Consider the following 18,149-nt stretch of genomic DNA (forward strand, 5'->3'; position numbering starts at 1 on the left):
GAGGGAGTTGTGGAATTCCCCAGTCTGAATTCTCCCACAGTCTCACAATGAAGTGCTGATTCAAAGTAAAGGTTCCCAGGGAAGGAAACTTTTACAAGGAATTTCTCTTAATGAGGCAGCCCTGTAGATGAGAAGGGAGTAACAACAGCTCCCCATGACAAAAGATATTCTCATTTCTCCCAGAGCCTAGAGCAGGAGAGGAAAGGAGAAGTGAAGCCAGGTCCTAAGAGAAGGGAAGCAAATACCTTTTGTTTGTATACTGTCAGCTTCATCTCTTGTTTTATCACAATAGCCCTGTGAGGTAGGCAAAGCAATCTGCCTTTTCAGCAGTTGAGGAAAGGAAGATTCCAGAGAAGTTAAAGGATTTGCCTGTCACATGGTGGTTAAGAGAAGAGCTCCTTGTTTTGAGCCCTCTGTTTTTCATTGCCCAATATGTCATAATTTTAGAACCAGGAAAGGACATTTGAGATTGTTTAGTCCAATTTTATCAATGAGCAAAATGAAGGAAATGATCCTCTCAAGGTCAGTTAAAGTAGAGATGGGACCCAGGGGTCTTGCCTTTCAGTCATCACACCACATTGACTTTCACTAACTTTGGTAAGGCTCTGGTATTCACCTGATGGTTTGAAGAGAAAAAGTATATAGTCTATTCAACTTTCAAAACTGAGGTACGAATGCCAGGGTAAGTGAACAAATCACACTGAAGCCACTGCTTTTAGCATCCAAGTTCATGTATACCAACTTCTAGGCATTGGTCTAGGCTGGTCCACAAGAGTGAGAACAAGGAAGGACCACCAATGTCTCACCCCCTCTCTTGGCACTAGAATGGTTGGCCAGGAATGGAGAACAACCCTGGAGAAAGACCAAGGCCTCCCAGGGATTTCCACTCCACTATACTGTTCCATGCCAATGATTTCCTTAAATTCTCAACAGTTTTGGACTTTACAAAAGGACTTAATGAAAAGGTCTGTACCAAAAGGGGGAAGGGGGAACCAGATTTGCTTGAAATCCAAATTATCTTGTGCTGTGAAAATAGGACTTTTAAAAAAATGTGTTTTTAAAATTAAAAAATAAGAATTTCAAATAAATTTCTGTCAAAGTCTCAGAAGGTTTTCTAGTATCCTAGTGACTGGTATCCACGCAGGAAGGCAGGAAGGAGCTGCATTCTGCTCTGAAGGTTCAAAGTGAGTGTAAATTAGCAATTGTTTCTGTTTGGCCAGAAATCCTAAAGTTCTTCCCTCCCAGACTGATTTTTTTTTTTTGGCTTAGGTATAAAAGAGGCCATTCTTTGCTTCATTTCTTACCTAGACTTAATCACTGAATGGGTACTGCCTCAGACAAACTGTGACATGTACCCAGGGCCATCTCCAGTTGCCCTGATCCATATCTGGCCCAGATGGTTCCAGAGGAGAAAATGAGGCTGGTGACTTTGGCCAGCCCTCCCTCACTTGGAAGTCATGACATCACCTTCCCAATGTCATGGTCCTCTGGAAGAACAGAGGACAAACAACAACAATCTGTGTAGGAGCTCTCTCCACTTGATTTCCCCCCCAAGCTTCTGCAGTTATGAGTCATTCCCTCAGTCAAGAGAAGAGAGTGCTGCAATTGTACCCATGATGTAGTTAATGGTAAAGTATCTGTTCAATTCTTTCTTACCCAGGTGAGCTTTCAGCTTTCTGCATTCAGCTTCCCCCTCGGTGCCCACAGGGCTGGCTTTCTCCAGTGTCTCTGTGGGGAGGTGGCGAGCAGCCACGATCAAACAGTAGGATCTGGCAGCAGGGAGGCAAGGTTTTTCTGCTAATCAGAGCCTGGCAGGGGTTCCCATTAGACCTCCTTCTCAGGTTGGCTTCCTCTGCAGTTCCTGCCTCCAGGGCCACCTTTTGCCCAGTCTCCAAACATCAACCCCCCCCCCATCCCCTCCTTTTCATTTTTTTCATAAATCTTTTCCAAAATTCAGTGGAAGCTCCCACTCACTGGCTCTCCCTGATTCCAATGAAGTAAGCAAACAGTGGCACCTCACTGACTTGAAATCTTCCTTCATCCCACATCATACAAGGCAGGATCCCAATTACTTGGCTTGATCACAAGGCTGCAGGCGCATCATGACTCAACCTCTTTTAGAAGCCATAACAATGGCACATATTTCTAGCATTCTTTATCCCTCACAACAACTCTGTGAGGGAGGTAGTCCTTCACACTAACTCTTCATGGAATTTTAAAACTGGTATTTAAAGCAAATGAAGGGAAAAAAATAGCAGCACTGCTCTTACAAGGGAAGGATAGGATGGTGTCATTAAAAGAGTACTGGGAGTCAGGATGACCTGAGTTCAAATCGAGTCTCAGACATTTAATACTTAGCTATGAGACTGCCACTTAACCCCATTGCCTTGCAAAAATTAAAGGAAAAAAAAAAAGAGTTCAGGACTTTGAACCCGGATTGCAGTTCTGGTTCCACCATTTCTTAGCTGAGTTATCTTGAGCAAAACATCCTTCCCACCATCGCTGGAGGAAAAGAATGGAATAATGATGTCAGAAAATGGTCAAAACTTGATATCTTGTCCCAGGAGGAGCTATCAGTTGGAGCTATCCTGTAAAATGATGTTTGTCTTTCTTTCTAGAAGAAGACCATGACATCAGGATACCATGACAAAAACATGAATTTTGATTTGAGTGAGAGGGGCTGTGCTAAATCACCAGCCTCAGTTTCTACTTCAGAGCTTATCAGGGTCCAGTGGCTAGATATGAATCAGAATAACTAGAGATGGCCCTGCTTGCAAGGAAATCAAGGTTAAGTGACTTACCCAAGGTCATATAGTTATTGGGTATCAAGTGTCTAAGGCTGGATTTGAACTCCAAGGCCAGTGCTCTATCCATGCCTTAATAGAGTCAGGAGGATGCCAGGAGAACAGAAGTTTGAATCTGGAAACACTGGACACTTACTAGCTGTGTGACCTTGGGCAAGTCACTTAACCCTGATGGCCCCACATTCAAGGCCATCTCCAGTCAACCTGATTCATATCAGGCCACTGGACCCAGACTGTTCCAGAGGAGAAACTGAGGCTGGTGACAGCACTTCAACCTGTAAGATAGTATGTGCGTGGGTTGGAGATCAAAGACAGTTGGATTAAGGAGGAAAATGGAAGAAGGAAAGAGAAAGATCTTAAATAGAATTTAGTCCAATTTCTTCACTTTACAGATAGGGAAACTGAGGCTCATTAACAGAGAGATGCCAAAGAAGCTCTGTTTAGGATATAAACAGGTCTAGGAGTAGGTAGTATTGCTTCATGACAAGATAGTTGCTAAGACTGTCTTATTGACACCAAATTTTGTAATCTCCACTATGATGAAATGCTTCCCAATCAAGGCCCCAGTACCCACACTCTGGATTGTGTCTTTTCTCTCTCTCTCTCTCCTCCTACCAGTGACACATGTGGAACAAAAGCAGACAGGGTGTGGTCCTTTCTCAGGGTTCTCTGTTTTTAACTTTTAAGGCCTAGGTTCATTAGCACTGCCAGGGACCATTCTGAGTGAAGCCACTTGTTTGGAAAGCTGATCTTCCCTTTCCTGAATCTCTGTCTGCCCTGGACTGAGAGGCTCCTTACAGTACTTCTTGGAATGATGTCTAAGTCCCTTCAGAGCTCAGTTCTAGGGTCACACAGTCTTTCCTATCCTTCCAGTTGTTAATGTTCCCTTTCACCCAGATCAATTTGAATATATTTCACATTTACTCATCTCTTTACTTATTTTCACAAGTAAGATATAGACTCCTTCAAGTCAGAGATTGTTTCATTATTTTTGTCTTTTGTGTCCCTAGCAGGTAGCCAGATATCTAAAATAAAGGCTTGTTGAGCTGAATTTCTAATCCATGGAAAGTATACCAAGAGGAAGAAGTTTAACCTAAAGAGCCCCAGAGTCATTCCCAAACTCCAAAGGTTCCCCCCCCCACTATCCAGAAAGGTTTATCCAAATATTCCAATACAAAGAGCAGTAAAAAGGTTGTTTCCTTTCCTCTAGAGAAAAAGCAGGGACCTAAAAGAAATAAAAATTAGAACTAGAACCTGAGAGTCAGGAGACTTGGAGTCTAGACCAAAGCTCTCCCAAGAATTAGCTTTAAACATGTCACTTTATCTCTACTGACTTTGGCTTCTACATCTAAAAAATGAAATAACAACAAAAAAAAAAATGTACTTCCCATATGCCAGACTGTGCTTAGCAGGGGAGAGACAAATACCAAAAAAAGCAAGACAGTTTTTACCCTCAGGAAGCTTATATTCTAATAGAAGAAAACAATGCATATTGGAGGAATGGTGGCCAAGGAGAGAAGTGTTTTGATGTGTGAACTCACAGAGATGGTAAGTAGAGTCAAAGGACTGTTGATTTACATGTCCTTTCTGGTAATAATGGTACTGACTACTTTCCAGAACAAGAAATAGATAGAAAAGGAGAAGCACAATATGGTAGGGCTAGGAGAACTTAACTGTGTCAAACCCTCAATGATCAGGAAGACAGAAATCCAAAGAGCAAACTGAAGAGCATGAGACTAGAAGTCAGGAGATCTGGGTTCTATCATAGGATCTCAGAGTGAGACTGGACCTAAGTGACCATCTAAGTCAAATGATACCGATAAAGAATTCTCTCTATAATATACCTAACAAGGTGATATCCAATCTTTGCTTTAAAATCTCAAATAAAGGAGAAACTATGACACCTTCCCCCTCCCCCATCCCACCTCCACCCTGTGACCCATTCTACTTAGGAGTAGCTCTTAAATGTTAGGGTGTTTTTCCTGCATAATTCTAAATTTATCTCTCTGTATTGTTCCACAAAAGGTTCTGGTTCTGTCCTCCAAATTGAGAAAGAATAAGCTGAATCCCTCCTGGAACAATTGTTCAAATATTTGAAGGTAGCTTTTATATCTTATCAATATCTTCTCAATCTTATACCTATTAGGAGCTACTATGGCAAGCAACATGCTAGTCACTGGGGAACAGAAATCCAAGGAATGAGCTTGTCAGCTTCTTTCCCACATTCTCAAAGTTAAGCATCTCTTATTCTTTCCAGTGGTATTTATATGCCACAATCTATATAATCATAGACTAAATTATAATATATATTATAATCTCTATATCCTATATAGTTTTCTGTCTATATATTGTGTCAAACTGAAGTAGAAATGAGGACCACTAACCAAAATATAAGAATCTCTGCAAGGTTGCATATTGACTTAAAAAAACCCATATGTTTAGATTTTTATATTAATATGTCACAACAAAATTAAATCAAATAGGAACTATATTTTAATCTCTTTCATGTTTCACTTGAGAGTATTGTAAGCCACATGAGACCAGTATATGATACCTCTGATCTAAAGGTTCTTTGTCATACTGGCTGACCTCCTCTGAGTACTCTCAGCTTATCAATAAATGTGGTAACCAGAACCAATCTCAATTCTCCTAATGTGTTCTAATCAAAGCAGAATATAAAAGGACTATAATTTTCTATTCTTGAAAGCTATGCCTCTCTTAATATAGCCTAAAATTGTATTAATAGAGCCATAACTGTTCCTACTATGCTTATAATCCACTAAGATCTTCAGAGCTTTTTCAGATACCTACCAACTAGCCATGTTCCCATTTTGCAATTGAGTCTAGAAAATGTTTGCAGATCTAAGACTGTATTTATTCTTATATTTTATGAACATCATAGTCAATTTCATTTTGGTTCCTGACTGTTGTCATGTAGCATGTTAGTTGATAATTTGCATTTTAAACTCATGTTTAAATTAAACTCATGTTTTTCCAAGTCACTGACAGAAATGCTAAAAAGCAGGTCAAACCAAGTTGATACTGAACCTTACTTTGGGTCCAGTCAATCACTTTTAATTCACTACCCCAATTCACTTTTAATTCTCTACCCCTACATTTCTGCAACTTTTCCATAGCAACTCAATGCATAAAAGGTTTTGTCAAATGTTTGACAAAATCTAGGTAAATTATATCTGCAACAAACCTCTTATCTACCACAAAAGAAAATGAATACTAGTTCTGCCAAAAATTAACTGTAACCTCTCTGGGTTTTTGTTCCCTCATCTTACAATCTTAAAAGGCTACTTGGGTCATGGAGAGGCAAACTTGTTTTTGTTGTTGAGTTGACTCTAGACCCCATTTGGGGTTTTCTTGGCAAGGATACTAGAATTGCTTGCCATTTCTTTCTCCAATTCATTTTACAGATGAGAAAACTGAGACAAGCAAGGTTAAGTGACTTGCCCAGGATCGGGTAAAATGCCAGATTTGAACTCACAGCTAGTAAATATCTGAGGCTAGATTTAAACTCACAAAGAGCAGTCTTCCTGACTCCAGGCCCAGCACTCTATCTACTGTGCTACCCAGTTGCACAGTGACCTGTTCATACAAATCAGAAAATATTCACATGTTTGACCCAATGAAGGACCTCATGTCTGCTATATGAGGAATAACCTGGCTAAGATTAGGGACACATTACCAGGTGACACAACGTGCTGAAATTTTTAGCCCAGCAGCCCTTGAAGATCCATCTACCAGGTTTTAGAGAGGTCAAGATCTGCATCAGTGGTGCAAATGTTGTCAATTTAAAGCTCTAATGTAAGTATCTGGTTTGGGGAGTTGGGCAGTTCATGGGCCCTGGGTTAGACCAGACCATTACTTTAGACCAGCAGTCTTCAAATTACATTCCCCGCAAAGTCTTTTCAAGGATTCCTCAAAAGAAAGTATAGCTATCGTGGAAATGAAGCATTTCTGTTGGCTCCATCACCCCCAGGTCCCGCCTCATGACCACACAAGGGTGTGGGTTTCTCAGGCATGAAAACCACAACCAAAAGGATTCCACAACCTCATTTTTTTTTTAAACACTGGTTTAGTGGATGAGAAGTCTGGTGGAATGGGCCTACCCGAGGGTGACAGTAATGCTGGAGGCTGAGCAGAGAGAGAAGGAGAAGGAAGGAAGTTGTGGGAAAGACCAAAAGAGGGACTGCTTCCAAAGCAACCCAAGGCTCCTGACTTTCAGGCCAGTCATCTTTCCATTTTATTATACTGCCTTTCAAGTCCTTCAAGACAGTAAAGACCAACTCACAGTGAAGAGCACAATAAAAATGGCACACATACGGTGGATTTGATCCTTCTCTAGAGGTGGATCTGCTTCCAAGATCTATTTTATCAATCCAGTATTCCTACTAGATAGTTGGGTCAACTTGTCCTTTCTTTCTCCAACAATAAAGAGTCTCAAGGATATTCCAATGTCACCATTCGTCATTCTCTCTAACTTTGTGGTCCTTGGAGAGTTGCATGGAAAAGTCTAGATGGAGAAAGGAAAGTGTATGGCCCTTTTCCAACCTCTAAAACTCATTTTCTTTTAAAAAATAATAATAATAAACCTTTTCAAAATGAAATAGGTATCATTTTCCTTATGATTTAGCTTTTACCTCCAATAGTTTTCATGGTTCAGGAAATATGTATGACCAAAAAAATTAATATTTCACTGCAAAAAATGATCCACTTCTTGGGGCAAAGCAAATTTGTTTGCTTTTAACTTCATTATTTTCTCTATGTTGAATATGAACAAAGATTGGGGGTAGTGGGTGGGGAAAGCAAATTGACCCCTGAGGAAAATCTACAAACATTTGGAAGGTTGCCCACAGAGCACAAATCTGGTTATTTTGTCAGGGAAACAAATAGGGCAGTTTTTTCATGAAAAATTCCCCAAGTTTCATTAGGACCATTACAGAGATCCTTATATATGAATCACCCTTCTTAGAAGAGATTGAGGGCACCTTATAAATATTCTTCCCTGAAAAACAATTCGCACAATATCCCTTTGTAATGGGAGCCAAATGTCCCCTTTTTACAGTTAAAAAAAAAAAACTGAGGCTTGAGAATGTTGTCACAGAATCATGGAACTTTTTAGTTGGAAGAGGACCTAAAGAATTATCTGGTAAACTCTACTATGAATGACTTACCCAAGAGCAAAATTTATTCAGGATACTGCAGAAAGAAGACCAAGGTCTACTAACTTTCTGGTACAAAAAAGTAAATCACTAGAATTCATAATCACCTTACATCTGAGTTGATTTCCCTAAGTGACTGACAGTGACTCTGCCTAAACAGAAAGAATTCTTTATCCCACCTTTTCAACCTCCTTTTGCATGTGATCTTATATTAGAACATAAAGTCCTTGAGGCAGGGAACTATCAGTGCCTGGAAGATTGTTAAGAGTTCAATAAATATTTCCTTCCTTCTTTCTTTCTTCCCTCCTTCTTTCCTTCCTTCCTTCCTCTTCCCTTATTTTTTAAACATTTCATAAGACTCAAGAATGGCAATTCTGCAAAAGACTGCATGGATTCTGCAAATTCTTTTGATGTTACCAGCTGTCAAGATCCCTAGGGCAGTGTTTGTGGAAGATATGAAACAGCCTGGGAATGAGAGCTGATTTATCATACTCAAGAAATAACAATAGCAGTATCAGAGGGTTAAGTTTAAATAACAGGCTTAGTCACTCAAAAAGAAGGCTAAAAAGGTAGGTTTCTGACATCAGACATAGAAATATTACGACTATACACAGAAAGAAAAAGAAAAAAAACCTCCAAATTCAATGAAGACCAGATTCAGTAGAGTGATATTTACTGCAAAGCTTTGATTTACCTACAATTCAAGTGTGCTTTTGGTTAAGGGCTTAACTACGAATTAATGAAACTCAGTCATTGTTAGAAAAAGACTCTATTCTCTTACAGAAGACTTGGACTTTCCTTAGGATCAAGGCACAGAAATAGATATCGCCAGATTGAATAATTGGAATGTAAGAAGAAATGGATAATCAGCTGGGGGATGCAGTAGATATCTACTGCACTACAGACTTGAAGTCAGGAAAACTTGGTATTCAAATATTTCCTCGGACATGTAATAGCTGTGTGACCCCTAAGTAAGTCACTTAACCTCTCTGTAACTCAGTTTCCTCATATAAAATGGCAATAATAATAACTGCACATGTCTTACAAATCTTTTGAGAAGATCAAATGAGATAACATATGTAAAATACTTTGCAAATCTTAAAATGCTTCTAAAATACTGTTTATTATTAATGAAAAACAAAGTATAGGGGAAACTAGTGGTAGGGTACATAGAGTACCCAGGGTACATAGGGTACCCTGGAGTCAGGAGGACTTGAGTTAATATCTGGCAGCAGATACTTGGCATTTACTACCTGCATGACCCTGGACAAGTCATTTAAACTGATTGCCCCCCCCCAAAAAAAAGAAAATAGAAGAAAAACAAAGCATTATTTTTGAGGATAGAAAAATGTGATTTAGGGGTGGCTAGGTGGCGTAGTGGATAAAGCACTGGCCCTGGAGTCAGGAGTACGTGAGTTCAAATGCGGCCTCAGACACTTAATAATTACCTAGCTGTGTGGCCTTGGGCAAGCCACTTAACCCCATTTGCCTTGCAAAAAAAACCCCTAAAAAAATGTGATTTATATTTCCAAGTATGTTTATTATTTGACCTACACCAGACACTATAACTGGAAATTGATTTAACTTTAACTTTCAAACTAAAAACAAAAAAAAAAGGAAATATAGATTAAAAAATATAGTGAGCAACACTTTTTTTTATCTCAATCTGCAGTTTCATCAGTGTGAGAAAACACCACATGGAAAAACTCCCTCCACCAAGTTAGGCAACAAGCCTAACTTACTATCCTAGAGAACTGTCTAGGGCTGAGAGGTTAAGAGAATTTTGCATGGTCACACAGCTAATATGCATTGGAGACAAGATTTGAATGCAAGTCTTCCTGACTCCAATATCAGCCCTCCAGTTTTATATCATACTGCCTCTTTATTAACAATACCAAGATGGGGCAGCTACCACAGACCCTGGAGTCAGGAGGGCCTGAGTTCAAATCCAACCTCAGACACTTACTAATTACCTAGCTGTGAGACCTTGGGCAAGTAACTTAACCCCATTGCTTTGCAAAAAACAAAACAAAACAAAAAACAATACCAAGGTTTTTTTTTATTTATGAATAATTTGGTCTCACTGATTTTTTTTGGGGGGGAGGGACAATTGAGGTTGTGACTTGCCCTAGGTGACATAGGTAGTAAGTATCTATGGCTGGATTTGAACTCATATTCTCTTGACTCAGGACTAGTATTCTATCTACTGTGCCCCCAAGCTGCCCCAGTCTCATTGTTTTTTTTTAATTTAGTCTGAGTGACTTATTAAAGAAATTCACAGCACTTAACTAGGAGCACAATGATTTAGAGGCAGCAAGTTTAGAGCAGAGAGCATTATGCAGACCTGAGTTCAAATCCAACTTCAGATGCTTACTTAGCTGTGTGGCCCTGGGCAAATCACTTATGTCTCAGTTTCTTAATCTGCAAAATGGGCTAATAACTCCTCCCTTCTTGCAAGGATGTTGCAAAGATCAATAAGTTAATAACTGTAAAGCACTTCATACAGTTTCTTGCCCATAGTAAATAAATGTTCCCTCCTTTTCCTTCCCTTCCCTTCCCATATATGAGGGAGGGTCCAACCTACTCAACTGTAATCTATATTTTATAATTTTGTACAAAACATTGGGTGCATGTGACATAACAAAATGAATGCAATTATTATTTATCTGTGAGTTCCTTGAATTCTGCAATATTTTATTTCTCCCCCATTTCAAACTGATCTATCAAAGTGCTATGGTGTATAATATAATAGAAAAGAGCACTGGAATTGAAGCAGAAGGTCTGGATTCAAATTCTGGCTCTGATAGTGTAGACTATTTATGTGACCTTATACTCTTCTCTTTTGTTGCTCTGCATCTCAGTTTTTTCATCTATAAACTAAGGTGGTTCGACTACATGAGGTCCAACATCGTTTCTAGCTCTAAATCCTGAGCCCTTACCTGTCTTCTGAGATTGATTCCCATACTCCTAAACTCTATAAAAGATCTCCACCAGCATCTCACCAAATGCACCACAAATGTGGCATGTGTGAAGTTGAGTTGATGTCCTTTTTTTTAAGGTTTTTGCAATGCAATGGGGTTAAGTAGCTTACCCAAGGCCCCACAGACATAATTATTAAGTGTCTGAGGTCAAATTTGAACTCAGGTACTCCTGATGCCAGGGCTGGTGCTCTATCCACTGTATCACCTAGCCACCCCTCCTTGATGTCCTTTTCTTCCAAACCTTCACTTCTGTCTGGATTTACAATTCCTCAGTGGTACCACTGTTCACTCCTCCCACAGTAGAAATGTTGGTGTTCTCTATGACTCTTTCCTTTCCCTTCTCATAGTTGACTGGTTACCAGGGCTTTTGATTCTATTTATGAGATCTCTCTCAAATATATCTCCTCCTTACTGGAAACAAAATGGGAGCCTATAGATTGGGAAAAGGTAAACCCATTGTGGTATATGAATATAACAGAATATTATTGTGCCATATCAACAAATATTAGGAATTCAAAGAAACACAGGCAGAACCAGAAAATTTTTATATAGATATATGTATATATATATGTGTGTGTGTGTGTGTGTGTGTGTGCAAAGATAGATGGACAGATAGATATGTGTGTATGTGTTTATTCATTTGTATATATATAATTATGATAATGAACAAAATAAGAAAAAAAAACTCTATCTGTTTAATGATGACAAAGCTTGGCCCTAAAGAAGAGATAATGAAATGAATCTCCCTTATTTTACTTGAAAAGTAGGAAACTATGGCACCATTGGATGTGATTGATTTTGCCTAATTGTTAATAAAATGAAGTTCACTAGGCAGGGGAAAGAGAGAGAAATTTGGAAATGGTAGAGCTGTAAAAACAGAAAGCAGCACTACAGATTTTTTTAAAAACCCTCTTCTTTCCCATAGCCACCACCTAATACAAACTCTTTTCATTACCTGTATGGATTATCACAATAGCATCCCTCCAACCCATTCTTCTTACTGCTGCCTGGCCAATCTTCATCTGCTCAGTTCTAATCATATTATTCCTGTATTTATAAATCTTCCAAAACTCCCTACTGCCTCCTGCTCAGCTCCTATGCCTCCTGAGCAAACTTTGAACACCATGACCTGCTCTTCAAGGTCAACCAGGGTCTGACACAACTTTCCCAGTCATAATTCTAATTCCTTTCCTTCCTCTACACTCTCACCAAACTGCATCACATTCACTGATTTCAATCACATCTTCCATTTTCTGTCTCTGTCCCTGTGAATATGCTGTGCCCCAAATCTGAACTATCCTATGCTTTAAGAGCTGAGTTTGAGGTTGAAAGGAAAAAGTCAGACTGTAGACAGGAAGAACAACTAGGGGAGCTATTGTAATAGTCTGGGTGATAAGAGCAGGACTAGTGAAGCGACCATGAAGGAAGAAAGAAGAAATGAAAGATGTGATGATAGAAAGCTGAGGGAGAGAAAAAAGAATTAAGCTCATTCAAAGATAGCTTCTAAGCTTCAAAGATACATGGAGCTCATAATCTTAGATCACCTCGTGGTTTTAAATTATTTACTTGAAATGCATCTAGACATTATGTATTATCATATTCAGACCTCACATCAGTGCTGGGAGGTACCCCCCATTTTATAGTTAAGAAAACAGAGGCTCAGAGAGATTGTGTCTTAGAGAATCTTAGAATTTTTGAGCTATTAGAGACCTTAAAGATCATTAAGCCTAATTCCATTTTACAGATTAGGAAACTGAGGCCCAGAGAAGTAAAAGGAATTGCATAATGTCTCATAGCTAGTAAATATTGGAACTGGGACTTGGACCTGGGTCTTCTGACTCAGGACTCTTTCCATTATATCATGTTATCTCCAAGCAGCTACAGAGCACTTTGAAATAAGTCACGTATCCTTATTATTTTTTTTAATCTGTCATTATTCTTCCAGTCAGAGGGGAAAAAATACTCCAAGTTCAAGAAGTCCTGTACTTTTTGCCTCTGAATCAACATAGACCAGCATTATACTCTCCACTCCTCCACCCTTCTTCAGACCCTCTATCTGCTTCCCTGTACCTCCTAATACAAACAACCCCACTTCCTCCCGCTCTGGGTCTGAGGGAGGCAGCCCCAATCGTCAGTTTTATAGAGTCAGCATTGATAAAGGTCAAACCCCCGATAACATCTTTCCAGGAAGGAACTGCTTTCTACAAGGGCTTTTTAAACTTCTGACCTCCCTTATAAAGTTATTACACTGCTGCCACCCTGTCCGCATGCAGAATAGCAAGCCAAGTCCATGTAAAAGGTCAGAAAATTATAGGAGTATGAAAGCAAGAACTTGAAAGGGCTAGGTTAGAGTCCTTCTCATCATCCTTTCTTCATTTTCAAATGTGAAAAACTGAGGTTCAGGTAGTTGTGATTAACTCCCCTAAGGTCATTCTAATGATGCTAAACACAAGGTAGGATGGGAACCCAAGACTGCAATTCTAGTTATTTCTGTATTTTTCACTATTCTTCCCCTTCCCATATAATCTATGAAATTCACTTTTTCCTTTTGTGAAATGAAGAGATGATTCTAAAGGTCCCTTTCCACTTTCAGATCTGTTGCTTTCACTCTTCATTCCACCACTATGAGAGAAGACACTGAGTTACTTACTCTCTGACTTTACAAGAGTTCTGTGAAATCAATTGATATCTTATTGTCTGATCTTGCTATCTCTTATACTTTATGTTTCTTCCTTAAGGATATGATTTCTCTCTCATCACATTCAATTTGTATCGATGTATAACATAGAAACAATGTAAAGACTGGCAAATTGCCTTCTGTGGGGGTGGAGGGAAGTAAGATTAGGGGGAAAATTGTAAAACTCAAAATAAATCTTTTAAAAAAAAAAAGAGTTGTATGAAATCCCTCCTCCATGGTGTGATAGAGCTCTTCAGAGATGTGACAAAAGAAAGGGAGAGCTCCTATGAACCAAATGCAATGGAATCCAGTTCATCTTAAGGGACTTGACTTTAAGAAAGAAGGGGAGATGTTTTAGCAACTCTATCTCTCAAAACAACATCTTCATACCAGTAGGAATTTGTCTTATTGACCCACATCTGGGAGAAGTCTTAAATGGTAATCCTAGTAACATAGACTTAGAGCCAAAGATCCAATTAGTAATGACTTCCTTCACTAAATTGTCTTGTAAATATATTTTTGCATATAGTTCACATGAATATGTGTTTGTGTGTGTGTATATATGAAATGTATGTATGTTTGTCTATATATTTATATATAGACATATATACACATACATATACAGAATATAATCTACTCAAAGGCAAAGTCTGCATGTCAGCACATAAGTACTTAATAAAAATCTGTTGATTGATTACTTGCTTCACCTCTCTGGGTCTCATTTTGCTCATCTGTAAAAGGAAGGGGTTGGAATCAATTACAGTTGCCCATTTAGAGCTAGAAGAGATCTCAAAGGTCAATGAGTCTAACCCTCTCCTTTCACAGAAGAGAAAACTGGCTCAGCATCTTGACCAGATAAGCAGGCAGTAAGGGAAAGAGCCAGGGGTCCAGTCAGATTCCAAACCTCATGTTCTTGCTACTACATCACTTTACCTCCCCAGGGCTCTTGAAGGTCCTTGATGTTCTGTGGAGTTCTGATGCTCCATTTTGATGCTCTTCTCTACTCCAGTTATGAACAAACTAGGAACCAGTTCAATCTCTGTGAGTAGGTAAGCCTCAATGTATTTGGCTGTAGGCTCACAGTTCAGATTCTCTTAGCTTGCCTAAGGGGATGAGGAAAATAGCAGGGCCAGCCCCAGGCAACAATGGGAAATAGGTGAAATCAGCCCTCATCTTCTCTTTTTCTAACCCTTTTTCCTGATAAAGGCTACCCCTCTTCTTGCCCCAAGGATCCTGGAATCTCTTCCTTTCCCTATTAGGAAAATCTGCTCTCAGATACAGTCAGTGTCTATAAGATGCAAAACATAATACTTCCTCAGAGGATCTGTGTTCTATAAACATCATAAAAGAATAGACTGTGAGATCCATTGGCAATGGGGAACTCAGAGGTGATATCCTTCAAATTTCTCATTTTTATAGTTAAGAAAATCTAGACCGAAGTTAAGAGAAGTTAAGTCAGTTGTCCAAATAATTTTTGGCAGAGCTGAGATTCTCCAAGAGATTCTGACAATGGGATCAATCACGGGGGGGGGGGGGGGGGGGGGAAGGCTGTGCCTGGAGAGTAGGGAGAGTTGGGGAGGCATAGTTAAAGGAAATAAGAATTTCTGTGGATCTGGAACTATTCCAAAATCGACAGAAGATGCTGGAACTCCACAGAGATTTTAGATCTGAAACAACATCAATGAACATATGCATACCCTGGGAGTCCACAATGATGCCATTCTGTTACCCAAACAAGGTAGGTAAAAGGAAAAGAAAGACCAGAAAGCTTTGGGTTTTCAAGCTTTACTCTGAAGCCATTTGATAGGGTTTAGGGAAGACTTTGTCTACCCCATTTCCTATCCTGATCTCTCATTTTACCTTTTACCTCTATATTCCAGTATAGCTTTTTTACTTCTAAATACTGTCTCCTTTTAATCTTCAGATAAAGCAGATATGATTGTACCTGTTATGGGGAAGTTGGGAGGGAGGAGAGGAAGAAAAACTTAGTTGTAGATTGACTTGTTCAAGATAGACCTGGGACTAGAACCTAGATCTCCAGACTCCCAACCTGAACCTCTCCCCTATGAATGGAGACATTGTTGCTGTTCAGTTGTTGTTCAGTCAGGTCTGACTCTTCATGACCCCATCTGGGTCAAAAACCTGGAGGGGTTGGCCATTTCCTTCTCTAGTTTATTTAACAGGGAAAATGAGGCAAACAAGGTTAAGTGACTTGTCCAGGGTCATACAGCTAGTAAGTAGCTGAGGTCATATTTGAACTCAGGTCCTCCTAACTACAGACCCAACACTATTTACTGAGTCACCTAGCTGCCTACTGAACAAAATAGTCTAACCCAAGGGGTATCAGGAACAAAGTTTTTGAATAGATAATCTGGAAACCTGGGTTCCAACAGACCAGGGGTTCTACCATGTGAAAGAGTAAAATAAAATCTGCAAAATGACAAATAAGGTTCTATAGTACCAAGGCAATGAGATTTCATGATACTAAATTCTCTTTCTTTCCTCTGTTTTTCAAGATGAGGGGCACATATTCACTCTTTGCTTTGAGCTCAGCAAATAAATAAAATGACTTGGAATTACATCCCTAGGCAATGGGTACAGAGATGGCAACGGAAGAAGAGCATTCCTACAACATCCCTCAGAGCAGATGAGATCCAAGTCTATATCAAGAAGTGTTACATAAGTACCAAGATCCTCCACTGCATCCTGGACCATCACCAGTCATCCTGACTTTTATCCTCCTCCTGGACTCGGGATGACTCTGGAGACTTTGTGCCATTGTTCCTCACTAAAATACAATTAACCTGTCATGTCATTAGTCCTTTTTGAAAACAAAGGATGAACAACAACAATTCCCCCATTTGATTGATACTGTTAACCAAAGCACAATTTCTTCTTGTATCAAGGGCCACAGGACCAAGTTGTTAATTTGGTAACAGAAAATTTGTGCTACAGAGAGATAAAATTTAAGAAAACAGTTGGGAGAAATCAGGGTAATGGACTGGGAAAATGGAAGCTCTCTAGATCATGGTAGGGAGTAGAGAGGAGACAGAAAGGGAAGCTGTTGGTTGAGGAAAAGAACCTGGGACCTCTGTCATTATACTATGTGTTAACTGGGACAAATGTCCATAACTTCTCTGAGCCTCTGTTGTCCCCATCCATTAAAGGAAGGGGTTGGACAAGATGAGCCCTAGTGTCCCTTCCAGCACTAGGTTTATGATTCTATGACCTTATTCGGGTCATAGAACTTTTATGTGACCCAGAACTATTTCTGGGACCCCATAAGAGACCCTATATCTTATAGAGGGCCCTGCTTCTCTTCTCCACCAAATGCTTTCCTAGCCTATTCTTGTCATAAGTACACAATTCACAAAACAAGCAAACAAAAAACAGGCCTTATAGTAATTGTCTCTTCTGTAGCTGGATTCATACCCCCAACTGCACTGCTGTAGAAATGATTACTGACTTCCTCTTTGTGAAGACTCTTCTTGGGCTACTTCATACAATAAGACCTAAATTGCCCTTCCTTTTCCATATGTCAAATTTTCAAAGGGGCCTATCTCCAGGTCCAGAGCGACCTCTTCACAACACAGTTGAATTATTTTGTAAGCCAAATTCTGGTCCCTGGTAAGTAGCAAGGTATGATGTTTTCTTCTCACTGTAAAGTAAAAAGGGGTATAATGTGAAAGGTTAATCTGGTCCCCTGGCACAAGCATTATAGCAGGATTGTCCAACCTTTTAGCTCTCCTAGACCTCATTGCCCAACAAAACCTAACAAGGGCCCCATACAGAACTGAATAACCAGTCATGAATACAATGCAACCCACTCCACCAACAAGCACAACAACAAATTCAAAGTGGGCCATATGAATGGGCTCCCAAGGGCATTGGGTTGCATAGACATACCTTCATTAAAGTGATATGTGAACAATGATTCCCTCATTTTATATCCTTGTTTTTGGAATGTTCTCAGAATGATTGCTTCCTTTTGGCATTTACCTACTGGGCAGACTTATAACATTTTCCCACCCCAAATAAATAGAAAACTGAGTAAAAATAATACTCATTTTTTCTCTTTTCACCTAGATCCTTTCCAAAGGGGTCTCTTTAATTAAAATGGATTTTTCCTTCCCACCATCATGTGATTCAAGTTAAGAAATAGAGACAGAACTTCACATTTGGTTAATCCAAATACAGGATTTATTGACTAATGTATAAACATGGATAGCCTCATTCACTTAAAGATATGCTAGTCTGGTCATCTGTAACCCACTTGATCGTTCTTGCTTACAAATGACTTACACTGGACTACTTCCCAAACATCAACTAGTCAGAAATTAGTCCAACCTCTGAATATCTTGCAGGTGGTGAGGGCCATGTAGTTTTGTAATGAGGTAGACTGGGATCTGGAGCCTTATACAAATGCATCAATCTTGTGTAGGTCAGATAAAGTTACAACATAAGTTGGTAGAATTCTTTTAGAGTCTGGGCTACTAATATTAATCATTCATTC

At 39.4% G+C, this 18,149-nt stretch overlaps 1 protein-coding gene and 1 long non-coding RNA gene across 2 annotated transcripts in view; one reads left to right on the forward strand and one right to left on the reverse strand.

Annotated features, from left to right (window-relative positions):
* Positions 1-18,149, reverse strand: part of GRK5 (G protein-coupled receptor kinase 5) — a 320,227-nt gene that overhangs the window by 206,299 nt on the left and 95,779 nt on the right. The gene's annotated exons all lie outside the window — the stretch shown is intronic.
* On the forward strand, positions 368-16,637 carry LOC141521221 (uncharacterized). Its single transcript, XR_012477869.1, has 3 exons — positions 368-682; positions 4,830-4,903; positions 16,153-16,637. It is a non-coding gene; the product is annotated as an uncharacterized LOC141521221 (long non-coding RNA).

This window comes from Macrotis lagotis, chromosome 4 (assembly GCF_037893015.1).
Source record: "Macrotis lagotis isolate mMagLag1 chromosome 4, bilby.v1.9.chrom.fasta, whole genome shotgun sequence".
NCBI classification, from domain to species: domain Eukaryota; kingdom Metazoa; phylum Chordata; class Mammalia; order Peramelemorphia; family Peramelidae; genus Macrotis; species Macrotis lagotis.